General features: G+C 37.6%; 1 protein-coding gene and 2 long non-coding RNA genes across 5 annotated transcripts in view; 2 read left to right on the top strand and 1 right to left on the bottom strand.

The window, feature by feature from the left end:
- LOC134795347 (protein peste-like) overlaps window positions 1–19,853 on the bottom strand; it is a 42,825-nt gene extending 22,972 nt beyond the window's left edge. Inside the window, exon 1 of one of the 2 annotated variants that reach the window (XM_063767173.1) lies at window positions 19,694–19,853. The gene's annotated coding sequence lies outside the window, so the exon portion shown is untranslated. The remainder of the gene's footprint in view (window positions 1–19,693) is intronic. The other variant, XM_063767181.1, reaches the window with a different exon arrangement.
- Window positions 990–25,263, top strand: LOC134796591 (uncharacterized). 2 transcript variants are annotated; one of them, XR_010144968.1, is made up of 3 exons: window positions 1,022–1,501; window positions 23,355–24,030; window positions 24,985–25,263. It is a non-coding gene; the product is annotated as an uncharacterized LOC134796591 (long non-coding RNA). The 2 variants fall into 2 exon arrangements; XR_010144967.1 differs by lacking the exon at window positions 24,985–25,263 and having other exon boundaries at window positions 990–1,501; window positions 23,355–24,829.
- On the top strand, window positions 21,650–23,088 carry LOC134796549 (uncharacterized). Its single transcript, XR_010144950.1, has 2 exons — window positions 21,650–21,816; window positions 21,850–23,088. It is a non-coding gene; the product is annotated as an uncharacterized LOC134796549 (long non-coding RNA).
- Window positions 25,264–25,692: the final 429 nt, after the last annotated feature.

Below are 25,692 nucleotides of genomic sequence, written 5' to 3'. Positions count from 1 at the left end.
CGTTCGATTATTTAATAGCGTCACAAGCGTACAGGGTTTGTTTGGTTGCCAGGACAGATAGCTATATTACATACATAATCTTCTTCTTCCGGCTAATAGACTAGAGTTCTAGACTATAAGTTCAAAGTGGCAAAAAAGGGGGAAAAACAAATATCTCAAAAAGTATTAAATAATATTTAAGAAATCAAAATTAAATATTATCTATAATTACTTTCCGCCGTTATTGTGGTAAATATTTATCGTAATACTTACTTAAGTTTCGCATTTTGTGCTAAATATAAATTATTTGTATGTTTGGGAATTCCCAAGTCTTATTTCTAAAAACCCTAAAAATGACGATAGCAGGTAAATCCGAATACCTACATCGAAAAGTAACGGAATGTCCGTTCTTTGTCATTGACTCATGGATTCAGTATAGGGTGGAAAACTTGCGTGGCTCGACATGTGTATGGGTCAAACAGATCACTGTGTTATGTCTTTCCTGTAGACATACACAAGAGTTAAGGGCTATAAAGGTTAACTTTCTTATTTAACCCTTATCCACGTGAAAAGGTCCTCCTTTTATTTAGAGAACTATGATAAAATCATTGCTTACATGCCCACAAGCTGTTAACTATTGCCCACAGGAGAGAAAACTAAAGTGTGTTATCGCGAACAGCACATTTTTCTCTCCTGTGGGCTATAGTTAACAGCTTGTGGGCGTGTAAGCAATGATTTTATCATAGTTCTCTAAATAAAAGGAGGACCTTTTCACGTGGATAAGGGTTAAATAAGAAAATTAACCTTTATAGCCCTTAACTCTTGTGTATGTCTACAGGAAAGACATAACACAGTGATCTGTTTGACGCGTATACATAACCGAGTAGTAATCACACTTTATCGCAGGATTCGCAGAGGCGTAAGTAGCCTACATAGTCTGTTCGAGAAACTGAAAACGGTAAAAAATAGAGATACGTCTCCTAAAAATACGTGTGATACCTCAAGGGCCCAACGTTTTCTGTTCTCTTTCACGGCGCAGCAACTAGTATAATTTCTCTCTCCTCGCTCTTTTAAAAATGCCGTTTGTCAAAAAAGGACAACCATACTGTTGACAAGGTGGACTTCAAATCAAGTGTTGCCTTTCTTGATGCGCCCAGGCTGTGTATGTGTGCGTAAAAGCGTGTATGTGTGCTCTTTTAGGGATGTGAAAAGTCGATTTTAATCATGTTATATATCGATAAACACTACACAGCGGAACGAAATAGCGATTAATTGAAGCTTCAATATCTTCGTTAAACATAAACATAATTGAAATGCTAATGGATAATGAATATATTATAATATAATCATATAATTCAATTATTGCGGAACACCTATTTTAGGAGGTATTTATGTATTTTAATTAAATATCTGAACTTTCCCTTGGTTCCCTGCTGGGGCGTGACTATAAAATTGTGATCTGATAACCACAATAAAGAATAAAAGCGTTTTTGGTCATTTTAGGTATCGTTAAGCCTTTGAAGTAAAATTAAAATTGCAAGAAATGTCGATAGTTTATCGATATGACTTTATCGACATGGCTACAGCAAGGTGGGCCTCATTGTTAATCGTACACTAAACAAAAGTGGCAACAGTGACAGCTCGCTGAGACACCGTCTCTATATATTATAAGTCTATGTGATACCTCATTAGATTCGTCATGATGCCTTTAAAATTATATTTAATGTTACGTAATCGATTTTTGTGTTCAGCGTTGAATAAAAAGTATAAATAACTAGACGGGCCCGCAGCTTTGCTCGCGTAAATGAAATAAAGAGTGTGTCAACCCTGCCAGGGTTCATAACGGTGATAGGGATTTCTTATTTGTACCCGTTATTTGGATAACTTAATACGCAAAATATCTGAAAAAAATTATGTGATTTGATAAAAGGCAAAATTATACTTTTTCATCTACGTAGTTATTTATTTAAAACTCGTTTCAACATAAAATTATTATTTATTTTTATAAGCCTAATTGCAAAACCGTTCATTAGATTAATTTCCGCCTTAAGACGAATATGCACGACCACCGCCCATAAATCGCCTTTTGGTACAAACGTACGTACTTCCCATTTCCCTTTCTGAATACTAACATTACTTACTACTGTTATGTGAATCCTGGCCTCCGAGAAAAGACAAAACAAAACACACCATGTTTCTCTGTCTTGCGATAGCTCTCGCCAGTCCCCATGGCCGAGGATAAGCAGATCTCGAGCAACTACGTCGTTCCAGCGGTAGGTACACCTATGACGTCCAATTGGCCGTCTCCCATTTCGTTGTCCCAAGTACGCTCTCGTCACGGCACGATCCTCTCCCATTCTCTCTAAATGTTCGAGCCAATGTAAGCTTAGCCACTTTTGTCTCTCAGTATTCCGCCAGTATATCGGAACACATCCTTATTTCTATAGCAACAGAGTTATATTACGATATTTGGCCGACTGCTGACTGTACGTTTGCTTATTTTCACCAGGTCGTTTCGCTCAAAAATATCTGAATTGTTTGCCGAAGCTGTGAAAGTAAATCTGAATAACATAACTCAAAAAGAAATTTAAAACAACAAAATACAAATTACTATTGATATTGATAAGTCATTATCAGTCATTATATGGCATGTCACTCGTATGGGCATAAACTAAGGTAAAAGGTTGAGGTTGACAGCACTTTTTATTTTACTTCGAGTAAAAAAGGCCGAAATCACTGCATACCAACATAACAAACATAATTTTGGTTATTTGAAGTTCGAAACGAAACCAACCGAGAGTTTCCGAAAATAGCCGATAGTCGTAAAATGAAGCATGTTATGAAAATTTCTTTTGCTTATTGTAAATTAAATACGCATCGAAAGCGATAGTTTTTATGCTCTAGTTATATTCTCATACTTAGATAATAGATTAGAACAGTTTTTTCTTATCATACGTGCGTCGTATTTGAGAAACGTGTCAAAAACTTTTTTAGAAATTTGTAAGGCGCCATCTCGCTTCTTCCCTCGTTTTTTATCCCGTTCTATTTTATATACCGGGTGTGGCCTGTAACATGAGCAAAAAATTAAACTGTAGGCTGTACTCCTCAAACTGACCAACATTTGTTCAGCGACTTTTAAAAATAACTTGTGGTTTGATTTTTATTACACTTTAATGTTTATTCTAAGACGCAATGTATTGCGAATTTTGTTATGTTTAAGGCGTGACAAGCAACGTCAATCACACTAATATGGCGTGGCGATGGCGTCCATTGAAGATAATATTTATTTTGTATGAAAAATAGGGAGTCTAAATACTTCATAATTTTTAAAAGTTGTTGAACAAAAGTGTCACCGTTTGAGGAGTACAATCTATGTTTTAATTCTTTGCTCGTGTTACAGGCCACACCGTGTATATGATGATGATAGAGATACAGTTCTGCCAGTATGGAATGTTTTATGGGAAATATCCTCCTCTTTCATAATATTAATTTTCGTTTCTTTAATATGAATACTTTTTGAGATATTGGGGAAATAAAACATGTCTACTTTTTTCCCCTTTTTTAGGGTTCCGTACCCAAAGGGTAAAACGGGACCCTATTACTAAGACTTCGCTGTCCGTCCGTCCGTCCGTCCGTCTGTCACCAGGCTGTATCTCACGAACCGTGATAGCTAGACAGTTGAAATTTTCACAGATGATGTATTTCTGTTGCCGCTATAATAACAAATACTAAAAACAGAATAAAATAAAGATTTAAATGGGGCTCCCATACAACAAACGTGATTTTTGACCAAAGTTAAGCAACGTCGGGAGTGGTCAGTACTTGGATGGGTGACCGTTTTTTTTTTATTTATTTTTTGCATTATGGTACGGAACCCTTCGTGCGCGAGTCCGACTCGCACTTGCCCGGTTTTTTGCTTATAACTTTTGATATATTTTGTGTGCTAATATAATACACGCTTCGAATACATTTTTCTAGGCATCATGACGGAGGGTGGTATCACATGTATTTTTAGGAGTAGTATCTCTATTGTTCACCGTTTTTCGTTTCTCGAACAGACTAACAGACCAATTATTCAAACTTACATTGTGACATCAAAATGATAACTACTTATTAAGTGATGTGAGATGTCAGTCAGCGTCTCGTTCACGCCAATACTTGTACCATCACCTCACTGTTAGCTGTAGGTACATCGGTGGACCTTAGGTACCGTAAAACGGGGTGAGTAGGTTTCGCGGGGAGAGGTGGGTTATGAATGGGGAGAGAAGGTTTGAGAGGGGGGTGAGAAGGGATTTTAAGGCTACTGCTACAAAAATAATGTATTCCAATTTAAAATGGAGCTCCAACAATCTTCCAAAACCACCTTTGTATGAAAACCCCTCTCACCCCAAATACGAGGCACTACGGGGTGAGGTGGGTTTTCCACTTTATCGTCAAGGTTATGAAATGGAACTACCCAAAATAAAATAATAACTAAAATACAAACGTCCGGAACACTTATTATATAAGTACACCATTATACTTATAATAAGTGTTCCGGACCACCGGCCATATCGAGGTTTGAATTTCAGTTTTGACCCTACTCACCCCATTTTACGGTATCCTTTTAAATAAATAAAATAAAGTACTACGGAAAAATAAGAGGGAAATACACGCGCAACTGACATAATTTTGATGTCACAATGTGAGTTTGAATTCTCCTCCAAGACGTAGTCAATACAGTAGAGTAGGAAAACAGTGATCTTAGTTGCGGAATCACTGATATAATAAATGAATAATAGAGATTTATTAAAACAAAGTAATTTATAGCCACTCGTGTACCTCTGCTTATATTTACCACGATTATTGTGCTGTTGACTTTAAGAACACATAAAGATACTCATATTTTTAATTAATTAGTATACTAATCATGAATGGCGACAACAATGTAAGTGTGTTTACTAGAAGTATCCGTGATTCACGGGCACGTGTCGGTTCGACGCGGGCGCATATCGTGTCGTGTTTGTGTCGCTTTCGTCCAAGGGCAACACGTGTCATTGTCAACTGTGTCTTAATTTGTTACGTCATTATTGTCCGTTCGATAATCAATATCGAGGTATTCGTTATTTCTTTGCTTGGGGTAGATTTTTTTTATTTCATCTTTAAAGTGATACTTATGAAGATATACACCCAGCCTATTTCCCTTCAAATAAACAGATTTTTTTAAATTTAAATGTCTTATATACTTGTCTGGGTGTCTGGCAACTTTCGAGCGGGCGAAGATTTCGCTCAGCGGCTAAGTCTGGTAATCCAGCGGGGAAACGCAGCAAGCGTCCTGGGGATGATGCCCCAGGCAACTTTAGGTTGTTAATGTTTAATATTTATCTAGTAAATTTACTTTCAATTTAAATAAAAACGTACCTATAATTTTTTGACTTCTGATAAAAGTTGGTTTAGGTGCTACGTTCCTTACAGGATAAACGCTAAGATGAGAGAAAGAGAGAGAGACACTTTAGTATAGTTAAAGTCCAACAATCATAATACTTTGCTTGGTCTCACGCGTGCTGAAGGTTATCATTATCAGTATTATCACTTTATCAGTTGCGGTAATAGGTTAGGTACACCCATCACTTCGAGAAAAGTTATCCGATCTTATGTAAGTTAAGTAATCAATGGACAGTACCTAATTAAACGAAAAAGATAATTTTTGTACTATCCTATACATGACAGAGGAACCGTCCTCCCCTCCCCTTCCAGATATAAGCCCTTTAAACGGCTTAGTTAGTCATTCCAATAGCCCAAAGAACTGATAGTCGCCGTTCTACGATATGAATCATATAAAATACGGCGTTTCGTGAACCAAAGGTTTCCCATGGCAGGATTGGTCCTTCGGACCCGAGGATTAATTTAAGAAGTGGAGCCACATTAATTTTTAGAAGGGGCGGTGGGCTCAACTTTATCTTGCTATCTAAATCAGTAAGTTAAGGCCAAATTTGTTATCGTTTTCGTATCAATCCGGGGGTGCCGAATTCATTTATGGTATCACATTGACACCAATCCGTTCCGAAGTAAAAACATATAAAAAATAACCTTTTCACTTCTCATGCTCAAAAAGTGCACCTTTATGTCGTGCGTAGACGACATAAACTCGCATTTTATGCTCTAGAGCATAAAAGTAAAATTTTCTTCTAAGACTAAGGTAATCGGTCTCAACGGCCAAACAGTTAAACATATTGCCCAATTTTACTGAGCAATAAAATTGTGTAGATGACAAAACTTGTTATATTATTTTATTTTTGCTACAATTTATTAGAAATCCGTATTTTCTGTCATTAAATTTAGTAAATCACATAAAATAGAAGTTGATTATCGTTCAAAAATGCTCCGAAATGTTTGACTTGGCAGAAAACCAAGCGTCTGAAACTCTGATCACATGTTGAAAATTAAAAAAAAAAAATTAAAAAGTTAGTTGGCGGGAATTGGTTATGTATTATGTTCTTTCGCTTTACGACAATTTCGTGGTGTAAATTGCCGTGAAAAATATAATTTATTTTCCTCGCAATCGAAGTGAAAAGCAGATTGTACAACAAGGGCATAAATGTCCATTTTTACCCTCGTCTACTATTTTGGTCTTCGCTTCGCTCAGACCAAAAAATTGCCTCAGGTAAAAATGGCCCACTTTATGCCCTTGTTGTACAATCTACTATTTTCAAATTCCTCTTCACGCTTAAACCGCTGAACCGATTTAGTTGAATTTGGTACAGAGATAGTTTTAATCCGACGAAAGGACAAATAACAATTTTTATCCCAAAAATCATCCCTTAAGCTTAAGGGTGTAAAGCAGCGGTCGGCAACCTTTTAGCAGCCAAGGGCCACATAGTAGATAACGAAGTTGACGCGGGCCGCACTTTGTTAATATTTATGACTTTATCGGACATTGTCGTTTGTCAATATTACATACAAATCAGCCAGGGAGGCTCGCGGGCCGCATGCGTCCGCCTGTTGCCGACCGCTGGTGTAAAGGTATTCCAGCAACAGCAAACTAAGTAAGTATTGGTATAGAAAGTAGAAACACACCGCAACCGATACAAAAACTTGCCAACCGCGACTTCAGGTAATAATGAGCATCCTTCTTGGATATTCTGGTAGGCAAGTCACATCGAACACACGATAAGGTGTAATCACCTACCCTACCAACTAAATACTTTCACCGTGGGTCACTTGTACAGTAAATTTGCCCTGTCTATTTATGCCATCAAATATGTTCCTAAATGATATGCCAAGCCCGCGTCGCGAGTTGACAAGTCCATCGTGAAGTCTCATAACTCAAAGCGAAGCGGATGTTTCAATTCCGTTAAACAGAATCATAAAAGGTTAATCACATGAGAGGATCCTTATTGAAAAATGGTCCCAATTAAGATCCAGAGAGATATTTCTCACATTTCTTTGATTGCTTCCTTTGCACAATTAAATTGTTAATTTTTTTTCTGAGATCGGAAACATGCATAGGACATGCTTTACGAATAACCGATCTATTTTTTTTAAATAATTGAATATTATCTGATTTCTCTTATTACATATTATTTTATTCTCCGTTTCACATATTTGCAGACATTCTAGATTATCAGAAAAATTGGCCGCTGCCGTGTATGATAACTCTGCAGCGACTTTGCAGTGACCAACTGTGAAGGTGCCACTACTCGCATACTCGTATAGGTAAATAATTATCATAGGAATCTGACTATACGGTGGCACTTGCCAGTGGCGGATTTGCAGTCTTTGCCGCCCTAGGCCCCAGTCCCTATAGCCGCCCCTTTCGCAGCACCCATCATATTGACTATAATTTTGAGTTATATTTCTTGTTATCATCAGCGAAGTTTTTGTCTCAATTTGCCGCCCCTAATTATTTGCCGCCCTAGGCCCGGGCCTACTGGACCTTAAGGCAAATCCGCCACTGGCACTTGCACAATATCACTGCAGTCCGTGCAGAGTTAGCTTCGTCTGAATCTATCTACGATCGAATTCATTTACCTGCCAAACCATCTTTATCCATCTTCGGCTGGATGTCTCACTCTAGACCGGGCCGAGTCGTCCGACATGTCATTTTTTATGACGGCTGATCGGTGATCACGCCGGAAGCTCCGGCTCGGCCACGGCTCGGTCTAGCGTAAGTCAACCTTAAATCATTCACAATGTTATAGAGAAAATATTAATTCACGAAACAGACGATGGTGCAAATTTTAATTTGACTTTTCACAACGGTCAACGCAACGGTCTATATTACAGAATCACAAATTATTTAGGAAAACGGTAGTTAAAAAATGTTTGGCACTATTTTCAGCAGGGCAGTGCAGCAGCCTACCGGCCAGTGAAGGATGGTTTATAACTAGTCAGTGCGTTGCAATGCGCGGCCGGAAGCGGTCGTGCCGTAGTGCACTGCACGAATTTTAAAATTCGCGAACCGCGCGGCAATAGCCGCTGCCTGCTTACCCGCTATGACTTCATCACAAGTCGTAGTCAACGAGTTGTTGGCATTTATTCAAAATGCCACCGTGACTTTGGATGAGACCAGCATGGTGCAGATCTGCAAGTCCAGCTTCCAGGAGGAGGACATATGTAGTGGCAAGGCGCTGCTCTACCAGACGCTCGGCAAAGCCGACGAAATGCCATCACGACGAAGAGATGGAGGCGTGAAGAGTCTACGGGACATCATCTCGGTGTTCAAGGGGACCGATTCATCAAACATGCCCTCTTTCGTGGCGAAGGACCTACATCGGCTACCTGTCGTCTCGTTGGACCATGTTGACGTTTCCAGGCTGCTAAAGGATATCATTTTCCTGAAGGACAGTCTGGCTGAAATGCAGGCTAAGTTGGAGGTATCGAATAATACCATCAGTGAACTACGTTCTGAATTAGCGTTAATACGAAGTGCTAGTTCGGAATGTAGGTCAGATAACTCTAGCATAGCCGTGTGTCACGTTGCGCGGAATGCGTCCATCGGCGGTTTCGAGTCCGTGAATTTGGATGCGTCGGCGATTGCTGAGCAGGCGACCGCCGACCCGCGCCCCGCCGCCCGCCCGTCTACGTCACCGGAGACGCGCACGTCACGCGAGAGTACGTTGACCCCACAACGTTCCTACGCTGCCACTGCCGCTAAGCCGCCTGCTGTGTCCAAGTCTAAGCAGCGGCCGAAGAAAGGGGTGCAGAGCCTTCGTGAACCTGTTCACAAGGATCGGTCACAGCTGACTCTAAAAGAGTCGGGATGCGACAGAGATGGCTTCAAAAAGGTGGAGAGGAGAAAGAAGCCAGCTCGTCCGAATCAGTGCGGTACCGCACCGACTGGACCTAACCATTTGCTGCGTCCTGCAACACCGACGACGCTGCTGTATGTGTCCCGATTACACTACCTTACGAAGGTCGAGGAGATCGTGAAGTATGTACGAGCCAAGTCCGGATTCATCCTGAGGGTCGTGAAGTTGGAATCTCGACACAGTGTGAATTTTAATTCTTTTGTGCTGAGCGTTCCGACTGAACATCTAGCGACCTTCACCAAGGAGGAGTTTTGGCCGAAGGGTGTCAAGTTCCGGCGGTTCCGCGGCCGGCTCCCTGACACTGCGGGGTTGCGAACTGCATCGCAGCCATAATTGTGTTTTTAGTTTTAAGATATATTTTGTAATAATATGTATGCTAGTTTTAAGGTATTTATCTATGGGCCAATAGTTGCCTGAAAATAAATGTTTTCATTCATTCATTCATAACTCAGATTGTTCCAAAGGTTAGAATAAAGTACCTACCTATACGACAATGCTACTTTCTCTCATTATTTCTTTTCGGTTCTGTTTGTAAAATAATCCTCACGGGCTATCAGGTCGGTGCGGCCGCACTAGCCATTGTCCCGGCTCAAGTAGAAAATTACTGTATCCGCCTCGCAGCGTCTTATTTCACGACAGTTTGCTCCTTTTAGTGCCGCTCTGTGGCCTTAAATGGACGTTTTACGGACCGCGAGCCGTGCAGCAAGATTTGAAGTGGTTGAGAGACAAAGCGTTTGGAACCTTACTTACTTTTCAGAGAGTCACGACAAGCACAACCTTCGACGTAACCCTTATTTAGGGTTATGCGTTATAAACAAGTTTCTGGTCTTGAAGTTACAGGCGCTCTCTCTTACTCATTTTGATGAGTAGGAGCGAGTTTTTTCCAATGGGTCGACCCAATGGGCGTACTCGTATATGGGTTACTATGCCTTATCTTATCAAGTACAATATCCACATATTTAACAAAAAACCGGCCAGGCGGCTTAGCACGGTCGCGTTTTTATCCCTTGTCACCATGCCTGTCACGTTCTAACAAGTACGTAAGTGCGAAAGGGACGCGCATAGTGATAGACGATAAAAATGGAACCGTGCTGCGCCCACAGGTGCGATATAGTTTAAATTTCAACTCGATACCTCCACATATTCCCGAAATAAAGGGTCTTGACAGACAGACGGACGGGCGGACGGACGGACTGACGAACGGACGGACGGACGGACGGACAACAAAGTGATCCTATAGGGTTCCGTTTGAGTTTTGAGTTACAAAACCCTAAAAAAGAACCGACTTCACAATAGTCCGGATAGTTAATAATTTTCAGTAGCCTATTTAAATTGGTTGAATGTTCTGAATGAACATAATAATTAAATTAAATAATGAATATAATGAAATGCATAAGCACAAAAAACGACAAATTGAGTAACTACCTACCTCGTCCTTTTTGACGCTTGCTTAACCCTTTACCAGGCGAAGGGATATATTCCTCCCACATCTTATATCGGTTACAGTAGTCAGGTTTTAACTCTAAACCTCCTACAAAATATTATTTTATGATCTTCATCCCTGAAAATAGTATTTTATGATCTTCATTCACAACATGCTTCTAAATCGCGTAATATATCTTTGGCAGCCGTTTAAATTCACTTGAACTCTAATTTCAGTAAACTACGGAGAAATTCGAACACTTTCCTTAATTTCTATGAAACAGAAGTACATAGGTCGAACAATTTTTTGCGGCATTAGATCAAAGCTAGATTTCCTTACAATATGATTGGTGTAGCATAATACCTATCTAGTCTGGATGATCCTAAATCATCCAGACTTCTGAGCTCTAGAACTTGTTTAGATACATTAATTAACTAAAATAGAAGATCGTTAAACTATTATTTAGGACCACCAACCACCAAAAATAACTAAGAAGGCTCGATCTAGGTTCAAACAAAAAAACTAGATCTAATTTCCCTATCCCTTATTTTTGTTGGAACATGAATACGTATACATCACCAGCCTTTCTTAACTTCGTTCCAACCGAGTGCTGTTCAGCGGTGGGTGCGGGAGTGGATGGGCAACAAAGGGGTTGTAAAATCAATTGAAGGTGTGCAATTTATAGAGCTCTGAGTTTGGTGTGATATAATAGCTAATTATGTATTTAATTCAAATATAACAATTCCAGGCGTTTTATTTGGGGGAAAAGTAGTGCCAGGTGATGAAAATACACAATCATTAAGTAAGGACATTGTATCCATGCATGTCTGTTGAACGGACTATAGAACTAAGTGCAGTAGAATTAGAGCAATTTATTGTTGTCTGTGTGTATAGGCCGCCATTAAGTAATTCTGAATTATTTGAAAGCATAATGGAATCTGCCCTACTTAAAATATCTTCTAGTAAAAAATTGCTTATATGCGGCGACTTTAATGTAAATATTATGGAAAATTCAACAATGTCTTGTAGATTATTGAATCTTTTTAAATCTTGTAATCTCAACCACATGTTTATGGAGCCCACTAGAGTGACTGCTAGTAGTGCAACCTGTATACATAATATTTTCACTGATATTTTTCCTATTAAATTCAAATTCAAATTCAAAATATACTTTATTCATGTAGGCCTAGCAACAATAAGCTCTTATGAATCGTAATTAATCTAATTATCAGAGCAATTTATGGATGTTAATATTAATATTATTTTACAGATCAAATTTAACACTAAGAATTTCACAAAAGGATCGTCAAACATGAAAAAATGTATAAAAAATACTAGTCTAGAATTTCTAGAATAAAATCTAAATATCAAAAATAACATAACAAAAGAAGTACCTACATACATCGGAATATCCATTTCCTCATCATTAATCAAATATACCTAATAAATAAATAATCATTTCGAATAACAATTAATCCCACGTTGTATTATCATTCATGTAGTCTTGTGTGGTATAATAAGCTTTAGAAATGAGTTTACGCTTTACATAATTCTTAAATTTATTAATAGATAATTCAGTAATATGGTTTGGGAGTTTATTATAAAATCTTACACAATTACCCATGAATGATTTTTTAATTTTATGGAGCCGAGTGAAGGGCACTGCGAGCTTATGTTTAATTGTAGTATTAATATTATGAATTTCACATTTTTTCTTAAAATTTACAATATTTTTATGTACATACAGAATATTCTCATAAATGTATTGACAGTGCACTGTCATTATGTCAATTTCCTTAAATTTATCTCTAAGTGAGTATCTATGGTTCATTTTGTATATTGCTCGAATAGCCCTCTTCTGCAGAACAAAAATGATATTTATCTCTGAAGCACCACCCCACAGTAAAATACCATAATTATGCCATAATGCTATGGAAGTAACTAAAATATACTAATCGAGCTGTTTTCACATCAGTTAACTGACGGATTTTGCTCACTGCAAAAGCTGCAGAACTCAGTCTATTCGAAAGAGTAGCAATATGGGGACCCCACTGGAGTTTAGAATCTAAAGTTATACCAAGAAAAACTGTACTATCAACTAATTCCAATTCCTCATCCTTCACAATGACACTTGTTTGCACAAATGCACATGCCTTACATTACTACTAGTGACAAACTTAATACATTTAGTCTTTTTCTCATTTAACAATAAATTATTAACATTGAACCAATTTATTACTTTTGAAATAGCATTGTTTACATCATTGTAAGCTTGTTGCTGTCGTTGGACTTTGAAAATAAGTGAGGTGTCGTCTGCAAACAATACTATATCATGGTGGGTCTTAACAAGGAATGGCAAGTCATTTATGTAGATAAGGAACAGGAAAGGCCCCAATATTGATCCCTGTGGTACACCCATAGAGACCAATGACCCAGGTGATCGCTGTCCATTCACATCGACCCTTTGTATTCTACCATTTAAGTAGGACTTAAGTAAATTCAGTGCCGATCCTCTAACTCCATAATAATGAAGTTTCCTGATTAATGTTTCATGACAAACGCAGTCGAAGGCCTTAGACAAATCACAGAAGACACCTAAATTATCTCGTGACTCCTCCCAGGCATCGAAAATATGCTTAATTAGCTCAACACCAGCATCGGTTGTTGAGCGACCGCGTGTAAAACCAAACTACTTATTATGCATTAAATTATTAACGTTAAAATGTCGTACTAATTGAGAAAGAACTAATTTTTCAAAAATCTTGCTAAATGTTGATAGCACAGATATCGGTCTAAAGTTAGTGGGGTCAGAGCTGCTACCAGATTTAAATAAAGGAGTTACTTTATTATGTTTCATTAGATCAGGAAACTCCCCGCAATCAACACTTGTTAAATATAACTACCAAGTCAGGCGCTACAATTTCTACTAAGGATTTGACAGCATGGACAGAGACTCCCCAGAGGTCATTAGTTTTCTTGACATTAATTGATTTAAACGCCTTTATTACATCTGAGGTACAAACATGTTGAAAATGAAGGTCTCCACAACACTCTGGAGCGTTATGTTTTAATAATGTAACAGCAGATGAGGGTGATGCATTTAAATCCTTAGTTGTGGATACTGGTAACTCGGTGAAAAAATTTTCAAATTTTGTAGCTACTTCTAAATTGGAATCTATAATTTTGTTATCAATATTTAGTTTAAGTTCTTTAATTGTGTGTTTCGAGCGACCAGTCTCCACATTTATTACTTTCCGGGTTGCTTTAATAATGTCGGAACTACTTTTTATTTTCTGACTTAGATAATTTCGCTTAGCTATATGACAATCTACTTTAAACTTCTTCGAATATTCCTTGACATGTTCTTTAAATTCATCACTCAGATTAAACCGCCGTTCCTCATACAAGGCATACAGTTCACGTCTTCGTTGATGTAAGTCCGCAGTAGCCCACTCACTAAAAACTGATGCACCACTAACTACGACCGATTTTGAGGTGAATATCGCATTATAATGGTCCATAAAAGTGTGAAAGAATGAATTATACATACTATTAGGACTTATACATACTATTACTTAAGTCCTACTTAAATGGTAGAATACAAAGGGTCGATGTGAATGGACAGCGATCACCTGGGTCATTGGTCTCTATGGGTGTACCACAGGGATCAATATTGGGGCCTTTCCTGTTCCTTATCTACATAAATGACTTGCCATTCCTTGTTAAGACCCACCATGATATAGTATTGTTTGCAGACGACACCTCACTTATTTTCAAAGTCCAACGACAGCGACAAGCTTACAATGATGTAAACAATGCTATTTCAAAAGTAGGTAGTAAATTGGTTCAATGTTAATAATTTATTGTTAAATGAGAAAAAGACTAAATGTATTAAGTTTGTCACTAACTAGAGAGACTAAATGTATTAAATTTAGAGTAAAATCTAAATGTCAAAAATAACATAACAAAAGAAGTACCTACATACATCGGAATATCCATTTCCTCATCAATAATCAAATATACCTAATAAATAAATAATCATTTCGAATAACAATTAATCCCACGTTGTATTATCATTCATGTAGTCGTGTGTGGTATAATAAGCTTTAGAAATGAGTTTACGCTTTACATAATTAAACTAAGTGGTCTGATTCTAAATTGCTGATAACTTTTTTAGTAATAGGAAAAATATCAGTGAAAATATTATCTATACAGGTTGCACTACTAGCAGTCCTCTAGTGGGCTCCATAAACATGTGGTTGAGATTACAAGATTTAAAAAGATTCAATAATCTATAAGACATTGTTGAATTTTCCATAATATTTACATTAAAGTCGCCGCAATATAAGCAATTTTTTACTAGAAGATATTTTAAGTAGGGCAGATTCCATTATGCTTTCAAATAATTCAAAATTACTTAATGGCGGCCTATACACACAGTCACACAGACAACAATAAATTGCTCTAATTCTACTGCACTTAGTTCTATAGTCCGTTCAACAGACATGGATACAATGTCCTTACTTAATGATTGTGTATTTTCATCACCTGGCACTACTTTTCCCCCAAATAAAACGCCTGGAATTGTTATATTTGAATTAAATACATAATTAGCTATTATATCACACCAAACTCAGAGCTCTATAAATTGCACACCTTCAATTGATTTTACAACCCCTTTGTTGTGAAGGAATATGATCTTTTATGGGAAGGTGATGATTTGATGAACATACGTTTCCTTAGACACAGTCAGCCAATAAATTGAAGCTGATACTGTAACTGAAGTACCTAAGTGAATATACATAATATTGTAAAAATACATGGTTGGTGTCATCCATTATAGTTCGTTTTTTTTTAGCATTAGAAATAAGGTAAACAATTTTGATGTGTCTTTTAATTGAAAAACACATTTAAAAATAAGTTACGGCAAATGTGTAACAATTATGAATCTAATACGATCATTTATATTCTTCTGCTTTCATAACTAATATGTAGTTACTGATTTTTAAAAAGCGTTTTTCAATTAAAAGACATGTCAAGATCGCTTACTTTCTTTCAAGTTCTTTCTAATGCTAAAAAAAACGTTTTATAATTACATCACACGTTTGAGGGGAGGGAGGGGTCAAGAAAATGTGACATGTTGTGACAAGGGGGAGGGGGGAGTCACAAACTTTGTGACGTCACTTTAACTTCATCAGTAACCGAAAATGTATTTAAATTATTTTATTCGCTGTACAGTTAAATTAACTAGTTTTTTGAACGATAATCGTTTTTATTCCTTTAATTTTCTTTCCTAATGAGGTTTTGGGATATAAAATTACGAATATTTCTTTTGTCAAAAATATTTAGATGAAATATATTAATAATACTTAATTCGATTTGCCGATTTCGTTGAAAAAATGTGACGTCACATCAGGGGGGAGGGGTTTGCCAAATGTGACCAAGCGTGACAAGGAGGGAGAGTGTACAGGGGGAGGGGTCAAAAAACCTAGAAATTCGTGTGACGTAATTAATGGATGACCCCTTTTTCCACGTATGAAATTGGGAAGTAGCTTTATTTATGCCCAAGGATGTAATTAATTATTGAATTTATCGAATTAGATCATACCTACGACCTACACAAGTAATAATTATCACACAATAGGACGGAATTTTGTACCAGAATAATGTCTTATTTTTTAACCGACTTCCAAATCTCAAAGAAGGAGGTTATCAATTCGGTTATATGTTTTTTTTTATGTTTGTTACTCTATATCTCCGTCATTACTAGCCGGATTTTGAAAATTATTTTTTTTATTGTATGTATTATGCATACAGCTTGGTCCCGTTTTTGTCAAAACTCAGTTCTGATGATGGGATCCATGAGGAATCGAGGGAACTCCTCAAATCTTAAAGGCATACATATAGTGATTTTTGTGTTTTTATCAACAAATCAAGCATATACATTCATAAACGTAACATTTGAGGAAGTGGAACTGCTGATGATGACCAGAACGAAACTCTTTAACGACGCATAGTACACGTTTGGTGATTTCGAATTTCGATTTTGACTTGGACTGGGACCCGGACTCGGACCCAGACCGGGCCTCGTACCCGGATCCGGTTCGGACCCGGACCTGGACTCGGACTCGGAGTTATCCACTATGATTACCTATCATAAAATGTAGGTATAAAGTATGATGATACCAAACCCCTCCCGCTCAAACCCCCGTACACCACAGCGCATGCGCCGTTAAGTGGGTTAGGTTAGGCTGCTATCAGAGAACTGGGTTAGGTTAGGCTAGAACTACGACTACATAGTGCACCATCTACCATAATCTTTCACCGGGCCCCATAGAAGTCGGTTTTATTTTTCTTAAAAATCACATACCTTAAATCGCGTAGGTACCTACGCTATCGCTATTACGCGTAAAATAAAAATGGCAAAAAAGATTTTTTAGGGTACCTCCATACAAAATGTTCTTTATTCGCTTTAATTCAATGGTGTGGGGTATCATTGGACAGGTCTTTCAAAACGAATATGCCTCCAACAAACATTTTTTGATAAATTGAATATTTTTGCAAAGAAGTCAAACACAAACAAACGAGACAATAGGTACACAAAATGTACACATAAAATTACAAACTAACAAAAATCCTTACATTTTATACTACATAATTATTATTACAATAAAGAAACCTAAAAATACACATTACACATACTTAAAACTACCTAACCTAAAACCCGTTCTGTTATGCCCGGTCCAAAAGGCCCCATCACACTTGCAGCGTTGCCGGCGTTGCCGCGCTGTATGGCGATGGAGGCCTGTTGGACCCAGCTGGGTCTTGCCCAGAACGGGGGTTTGCAAATAATCACTTCGAAAGAAAAAAAATATGTGTCACCTCTAACTTTTGAACGACCGCACCTCCAAAAAAAATATCGGTCATCGGTCGAAATCGGCGAGCCAAATTGGCGTTTGAATCCAGATTAGCGAAAAATTGTTCCCGTCTGGACAGGCCTTATTAGTAAGTACACTTATGTTGTCACTGTGTTGCAGAGTCTTGAAAGATTTGAAGTTGTGATAGTAACATTAGTAACGAAAACAACTTGATGAATTCATTCATAAAGTACCTACCTGTGTAAAAGCATTATACTTAAAATCAGACATCTCAGGTGCGTATGTGGAGGTATAAATTTGCTAGTATCATTGTATATTTTGATACATTATCAATGTGATTGGTTATCAGTTTATTATTATTTGGTTTTTTTGTCTAAGGCCCTTTATTTTACAAACTAAGTTTTAAGTTTCAATTAGATTAAGGACAACTATTTTTCCTACATTGGCAATCCAAAATTTTACTATTTTGGGGGTTCCAATAACATAACTTCTTATCTATAGGTGCACCCTTTGCTTTTGCCTGTCAGGAGCCTATTTGACGGTAGATCCGTCTTGAAACTAATATCCAATTCAGAGGTCTGCTGCCCCTTGCAGCTGTGAAAAAATTGAACCTCTAAATTAAGTCAACTCAAAGTTCAAAGACAGCCAGACAGCTACATTCGGTTATGTCGCAAGTTGCATAGGTACAGAAACCAAAATTGTTATTGACAAAGCGCTGTTTTATACTAAACGGAAAGTAATTTGAAAAAGTTCTCTCACTCTTACATATTAGTGCGATAGTGTTTCGTTATCGTAGCGCAAACGATTGACATCTTGGGTCAAGTAGGCACCCAGCTTCTACCTCTAATGTAAGTGAAAGGATTTCTAATCATATAGGTTCTAAGGTATCAAGGTAAATTAGGTGTTCTCAAAAACAACGATAGGAAATAGGAAGTGTAGCTCTAATGATAATAATATCATCCCTAAAGCATTTGTTTGGTTGTTCAGTTCGAACACGAAAATCATATTTATTTATTGCTCAATAATTGACTGGAGTTGGTATGCCACATTATTTTTTTGTAGGTTCAGTGGCTGAGGGAGAAAGCGGGAAAATGTGCGCTGAAGCCGGACATCTGGCGTGGGGGCGCATAAATAGGGTTGTAGCGGGGTGACATTTTCTTCATATAAATATATTCATGTTTAGGTATATATGTGGGTACTCATGGTAGAGCCAATATATAAATATAATTGTATTCAGGGACCATAATTTTATATCCGCAACGCAGGCTTCGTCAGGTGAACACAAACTCACAATCAGCTACAGCTTTCGTCACAAAACAATACAGCGGCAAATTCTGCACCAGGCTTCGTCAACTTAAATAGTACTATTACATACATAAATACTTATTTTGTTAGATAACAAAAGACTTTTTATGATATGAATTTAAGTAATTGTACGAGTATGTACCTATAATGATGTTCATGCTTTATTGTACTAACATATTTTTTATACCAGAGCTGTTCTGGTCACTGGGCTCATTGAGGTAACATAAATAAATACCTAAATACCTATAGGTAATATTATCCGTACGTAGGTAGGAAAGGTCATTACTTAAGTACGTTATGATAGAAGACCCTTTCGCGAATTCTAAGTAAATACTTATCTCTATTTTATAAATTTTAGGTAGTAGTAAATTACACTGTTGCTAATAGGCATGATGACACTTGTTGAATTTTATACCAAAATCTAGTAAAATAGATACCAAATGAGCAATTCATCACAATAATATGGATATTAAAATAATATATGGAAATAATACAAAAATACAGGACCTGAAAATTTCAAAATTTTAGTTTTTATTTAACTTTCAAAAACGAAATAAGTAAGGATACCATTCGATTCCTTACGTTTTATCCAATGCACCATCCGTTAAACCGTTAACCCAGTGTCAAATTGTACCGGTAACCATGGTAACTCCAGGTTTAACGGGTTAACCCCGGGTTAGTGGAATCGTGCAAGTGGCGCTTAGCCATGTAAACTTAAGAATAAAATCCGGCCCCAATCCAATAAAACGAATAATAACAGGTTATAAGTAATTCGAACACCAATAAATAAAACAATTAAGATCTAATCATTATCAAACTTACCTCAGACAGTCGGACAACAAATTCCACAACACTGATTTGTTTAACAAATCACACTATCACTAATGACCACTCATTTTAAAAGTTTATCTTAAATATTATGTTTGGCGCGTATTTGGGTTCAGTGTTCGCACGTAAATAGCGCGTCTACATGCTTCAAAGGTTCAAACGATACTAACACTTATCAGTCTATGACCGTAACCCACGCGTGATAGATTAGCTACAAATGCTACAATGTACAGTCGCCATCATATATATCGGAGCGGCCGAGATGGTCAAAAACATCGGAACACGCACTCTAACGCCTTGACAATAGAGGCGTGTTCAGATATTAATGAGCACCTTGGCCGCTCCGATGTTTCTGATGGCGACTCTATCTATTTACTAATGTAGCTGTGTCTATACATACTCTTACAGCTGTTGTTCTAATCCTAATGAGTTATCGGCGACATTTTTGTGAGTAGGTATCTGTCGTTTTGTTATCAATTGCTTACAAACTTATAGATTAATATTTAATAAAAGCGAAGCACGCGGGACCACCAAGTATCGAACTTAGTTGCCGTCTAGTCACGCTATTCCCCAAGGAACGAAAAGATTATAAGAGGGATCGCGGTTGGTCATATAATTATATTTTATTGATTAGGTAGGTACTTAAAATACTTATAACCCGCACTAGTACCTGTCTCTACTCTTCTTAACTGACTTTTTTTATGTACCATATCAGCCGTAAAAGTTCATGGCGACTTTATCAATGAATTCATTCATGATTTCTCCATGCAATTTCGCAATGCTTATGGCCGGCTATCCTCCTCTACTGAACTTTTTTGAGCAGGTTCGATAGTGACAGTTTTTTTTGAAGTTTCGTTTCGTTTGTATTTTTAGTGTTCCGTACAAAACTTTGTTCACGGAACACTTATGGGATCACTTCGGTCTTGAAAATCAGTTAAATGCGCTTTTTATGATGTAGGAGGCAAACGAGCGGAGGAATCGCCTGATGGTAAGCGATTACCGCCGCCCATGGACACCTGCAACACCAGAGAGGTTGTAAGATTTTTTCGAAATCTCGGAAATTGGCGCAAAGAATAAAAGTATATATGGCGCTGAAGACTATTTAAGTATGTTCGCTGTGATAATACCTATACTCAACGATGTAAATAATTTTTACTTTTGCATTTTGATGCTTATATATCGCGAGGTCTACGGGTCACAGAGCCGCTAGTATTAAACTTTGTAGGAATAGTTAGCTACAAAACCATTTACGTACTTGTACGCTAGTAGATGATAGGTAGGTACATTCGATAATATCTTCACTTCGTCTACTTGATCTGCCGGCCTAGCCAAGGTGTCAATCGCTATCGCTTCGACAACGAAAGGTTTTGTGTCTCTCTATCACTCTTCCATATTAGTCCGACAGTGACAGTTGCGTTTCGATCGCTACGGAGCGTAAGCGATTGGCATGTTGGCTACGCGGCCTGATCTGATTGCAGATTTTGCTCAACTCAACTCAAAACGTTAAATATGTTACGAAATATTCTACGTCCAGGTACATTGTTTAGGTTTTGGCGAGTGAGAGCTCATATACGTACGAGTATACAGCCACCGCTAGACCCGCGCCAGACGGTTATGTCCGACTATGCTGGGAATGGTGCCCAGTCGCCAACGGACTAAGATCTCCACTGCTTCGTGTAGCGTGAAAAAATGCAAATGATGTGCTTATTGTGTTGCTAGGGTATCTGTGTTTTAGAAGCTTTAGTGTTTAGCGGGCCATCGTTATGAGTACGGGCCGTACAGACCAGTTACCTATTCCGCATTGTTTGTTTGCACTAATGCCAGTAAAGTAGGTTAGGTTAAGTTCGAATTGCGACCGTCCCGAAATTCTGCCAGGAAGTGGGTTATGATGCGACCACACTCTAACATTGCATTGTACAAAAAAAAGCATAAATACCTTACTGTTTTTTATTAAATTTTATAAAATTGTATAAACAATCACATAACAATTGCTTAGGCTCGAAAACACATTTTAAGAACAAAATTGGCACAAAATCAGGTGACCCAGATCCAGACAACGTCGACAAATATTTTTTTTTTAACAAGACATTATCTAGTTCTTAAAGGTAACAAGGTCGTTGATCTTTCGTTAGTTGACTTTGAATAGAAAACATTAATTGTTAACGATGTCTGTCTAGGTAAAACATAGGTAACAAGCTTTAAGGAGGTTTCCAGCTTTCTGTAAATTATGTGACGATGTAAAAGTTACCCCTTTAATAAATTATCCTACTTCTTTTATGGTCGCGTATATAAAGCAATCTATAAGTAGATGAAATTATGAAACTTAGGGGCTGTTCATAAATTACGTCATCTATTTTTGACGATTTTTGACCCCCCCCCCCCCCCTAAAATCATCAAAAAATCATGCTTCGAATGACCCCGTTTCCTCCTACGTTATGCTACCATCATCCGATGTCCAGACCCCCCTTCCCCAATTTGAAATGACGTAATTTAAGTGGCTAATAACATTAGGAACAACTGTAACAAGTTAACTGCATATTATAGGCAGTAAGCTCTTTTGAAGGATTATTGTTTTCCTCGTTCACTTGTCTCATTATTATATTTATATTTATTAATACATACGCATTGACCATTTTATTGTCAAAATATTTATCTAACGTAAAATTAATGGAAGAATAAGTATGTATAGTCTGTCAAACAGCTTTGTCAGTAGAAAAAGGCACGAAATTCAAATTTTCTATGGGACGATAACCCTTCCGCGCCTACATTTTTTTAAATTTGCTGCTTTTTTCTACTGACGGTAATGGGTTGACAGACTGTAGTTACAATATAATTAAATACTTCTAAATAATAACAATGACTTTTGATATAAATTAATTGCCAACATAATAATCTAAACTTCCTAGAGATGAAAATCAGCAATAAAAAAAAACTACTACAGGATTAGCGCAGCAGCCCGTCAAGTCGCGCGAGGCACCTTCATTTGTTTCTTTCGCAAATTATGAACGAGAAATGATACTCTGGCACACCGACTTTATACGTAGAAAAAAGGAGGTTAATTTTAAAAATGCTTCCCATAGAACATTTGTATTTCGCGCCTTGTGTGTGCCAGAGTAGGTATAGTTTTGTACTGGCGCGCGGCTCGAGTTGCGCGGTCAGTGCTAAACCCTCTCTACGTGATTTCTTTAACAATTTTTGGTAATGTTAGCATTGTATTAAATAAGATCAGCGGTGGTAGCGTGGAACCACGTTTTTTATAGCATGTCGCGTCATGCGTCTCTTTCGCACTTACGACTGTTAGAACGTGACAGGCATGGTGACAGGCGACAAAAAAGCGACCATGCTAACGCCGCAGGTCGGATAAGTACCGATTATATTGCTTAAAAAGTTCTTATCACAATTGTTTAAAATATATAAATTAGCTACGTGTATGAGCAATTAATATATGAGGTATGAGTAAATAAGTCAAAAATTATACAGGATGCCCCAAGATTATCCGAAATATCTAAAATTACTACGTGTATGAGCAATTAATATATGAGGTATGAGTAAATAAGTCAAAAATTATACAGGATGCCCCAAGATTATCCAGCCAGTGACACCGGTAGGCAAGCCTGAGAGGGACCAACCAGCTTAACATGATGGTTATAGTCTTCGAGCAACACCGGCTTCCGACACATCGGAAGGGAGGGGCCCAAGCGATATCTCACCGTACAAATCTTTCTGCCATTTTTCGCGGGGGGAAAGGTGCACACAGTCGCACTTCTCACACACTTACATACAAAATCCAATCTGTAATGACGACACAAATACATAGAAAATGACACACGTCAAAGACAAATCTTGCAAACCTCGATCTCTTTTTGTGTACGGACGAGTGACAAGTGTCACAACACGCACACTAACACATTTTCGTTGAAGTATGTATTGTATTCTGAGAGATGAGAAGTCGGATTTGTCGCTCGACCGATCCGCAATTTGTACTGAGCGAGCAAAATCGATAAATCCAACAATTACATGAGACTAAAATATAATAATTGTGTTTGAATGTAATTAAACGTATGATATGTAAAAAAAAATATTACATGTGAAATGTAACACTTTCTTTTTGTAAATTTGATGTCCCCGACCTCTTTTTATAACAAAAAACCGAGCAAACAGGCATTTTTGTGCAACAGTGTTCACGCGCGCGTCTGGACTCGGTCTAGTGAAAAATCCAAGTGCAACTAGTTTTATTACCCGCGCTAGATTAGATTGACGCGCTAATCTTGTACCTCGGCAGAGGGGAAATAGTGCGAATGCCGCCTCCCTTCCGTGTTGCTCGAAGGTTATAGTAATGGTAGCACGGGTATAATTTATTTCTTAAAATTTTCATTCGAGACTTTTCCTCGAGACGAAAAACTTGGCAAGACAAACACAGTAACGTGTTAAACGTGTATCAACTGAGAAGGTAAAGTAAGCTACATTTTGCCTTCCTACTCACTGACTCCGTTGGTTGGGCCACCTTGAGAGAATGGATGAAGATCGGAACGTGAAAAGAGCATACCTGGGCCGCCCAGCAGGAAGACGTCCTATTGGACGCCCCAGGTATCGCTGGTGCGACATGGTGGAGGCGGATCTGCGCGAACTTCGAGTCAAAAATTGGCGAGAGGTCGCACGGGACACGGGACCGAGAAAAGTGGCGCTGTCTTGTGTCAGAGGCCAAGTCTCATTTTGGGTCGCTGAGCCAACGGAGTAAGTAAGTAAGCCAAATAACGCTATCTCATAAACAAATCATTTGGAAATTTTAATTGGCAGATATAGAAACTAAGGTTTATACTAGAATGTGGAATGTTTTTTGAGATAGCTTTTTGTTTTATTTTACGAGGCTATTAAGTGTATATATTAACGCTAATGTTTTTTAAGCTGTCTGATCTGAATTTAACATCTACTCGTAATAGATAAGTACCTACTATTCTAATTAAATAAATATTATATTAAATAACGTATTCTCTTATTTAAAATAATAAGTTTCAACTAAGATGAAAACTATTTATTTACCAACTGAATGTGGAAGTAACTAAGTACCTATATATTCATATTGAACGTTGAGTTGACAGATAGACAGAGGTTGGGTCGCTCAAGAACATGCGAGCTGTTTACATTTTCGTGGGTTCATTTTTGTATCCTTGGGCCTTGCGACCCAGTGTGCATTAAAATGTACACTCCGTTTCAATCAAATAAAGCAGGCCACTGACGAGCCTTCCAAATGGACGCTGTTACAATGGATTCATCCAAATAGACGGCATCCTAATATTAAACATTGTACGTTTTTGACATTCACGGAACGATTTTGGATTGCAGCCACGCTATTTGGACTGTTGGAAGGCTCGTCAGTGGCCACTTTTAGAACCTTTCATAAACCAAATAAAATAGCATTTCTTTTGTTTCATAGCTTTTCAAAACAAACGAAATTCGTTCCAATTTACTTATAGAACAAGGTTCAAAATAAAAATTGGAAAACTTTGTATTGGGTCTTACGAGGATATAGTTATTCCAGTTCGTTGTAGTGACCCTACTTCTGCCTATCTCTCAGCTCTATGGTATTAAACTATAATTATACTGTTTTACTAAATACTATTTGGTCTAGGATTCATTTCGGTTATGGTGTGTCTATCTAGCCATATGTTGATGTCGAATAATTAGATGAATTTAAACCAAAAATAGGCACGATGCCGGTTATTCACATAGCCTCATCAAAGGTAACAGTCGGTAAGGTAGTTATAACTTATACAAACTATTCAAGACAACAGCTATAAAAATTAAAATTTAACATGATTTAAAAATAACAATTATTAACAAAGGTTACATATTTATCAAATATATTAAGGCACGTAGGTTAGTTAAATTGTCTTCGCCTTATACATATAATACATTTCATAAACCCTTATGTTTCCTCTGAGGGATCATTTGTGATTGATTACATGATTACCAGTCAATGTGTTATACT

This window comes from Cydia splendana, chromosome 1 (genome assembly GCF_910591565.1).
Source record: "Cydia splendana chromosome 1, ilCydSple1.2, whole genome shotgun sequence".
Lineage (NCBI taxonomy): Eukaryota > Metazoa > Arthropoda > Insecta > Lepidoptera > Tortricidae > Cydia > Cydia splendana.
This window is presented reverse-complemented; position numbering and strand designations above follow the sequence as displayed.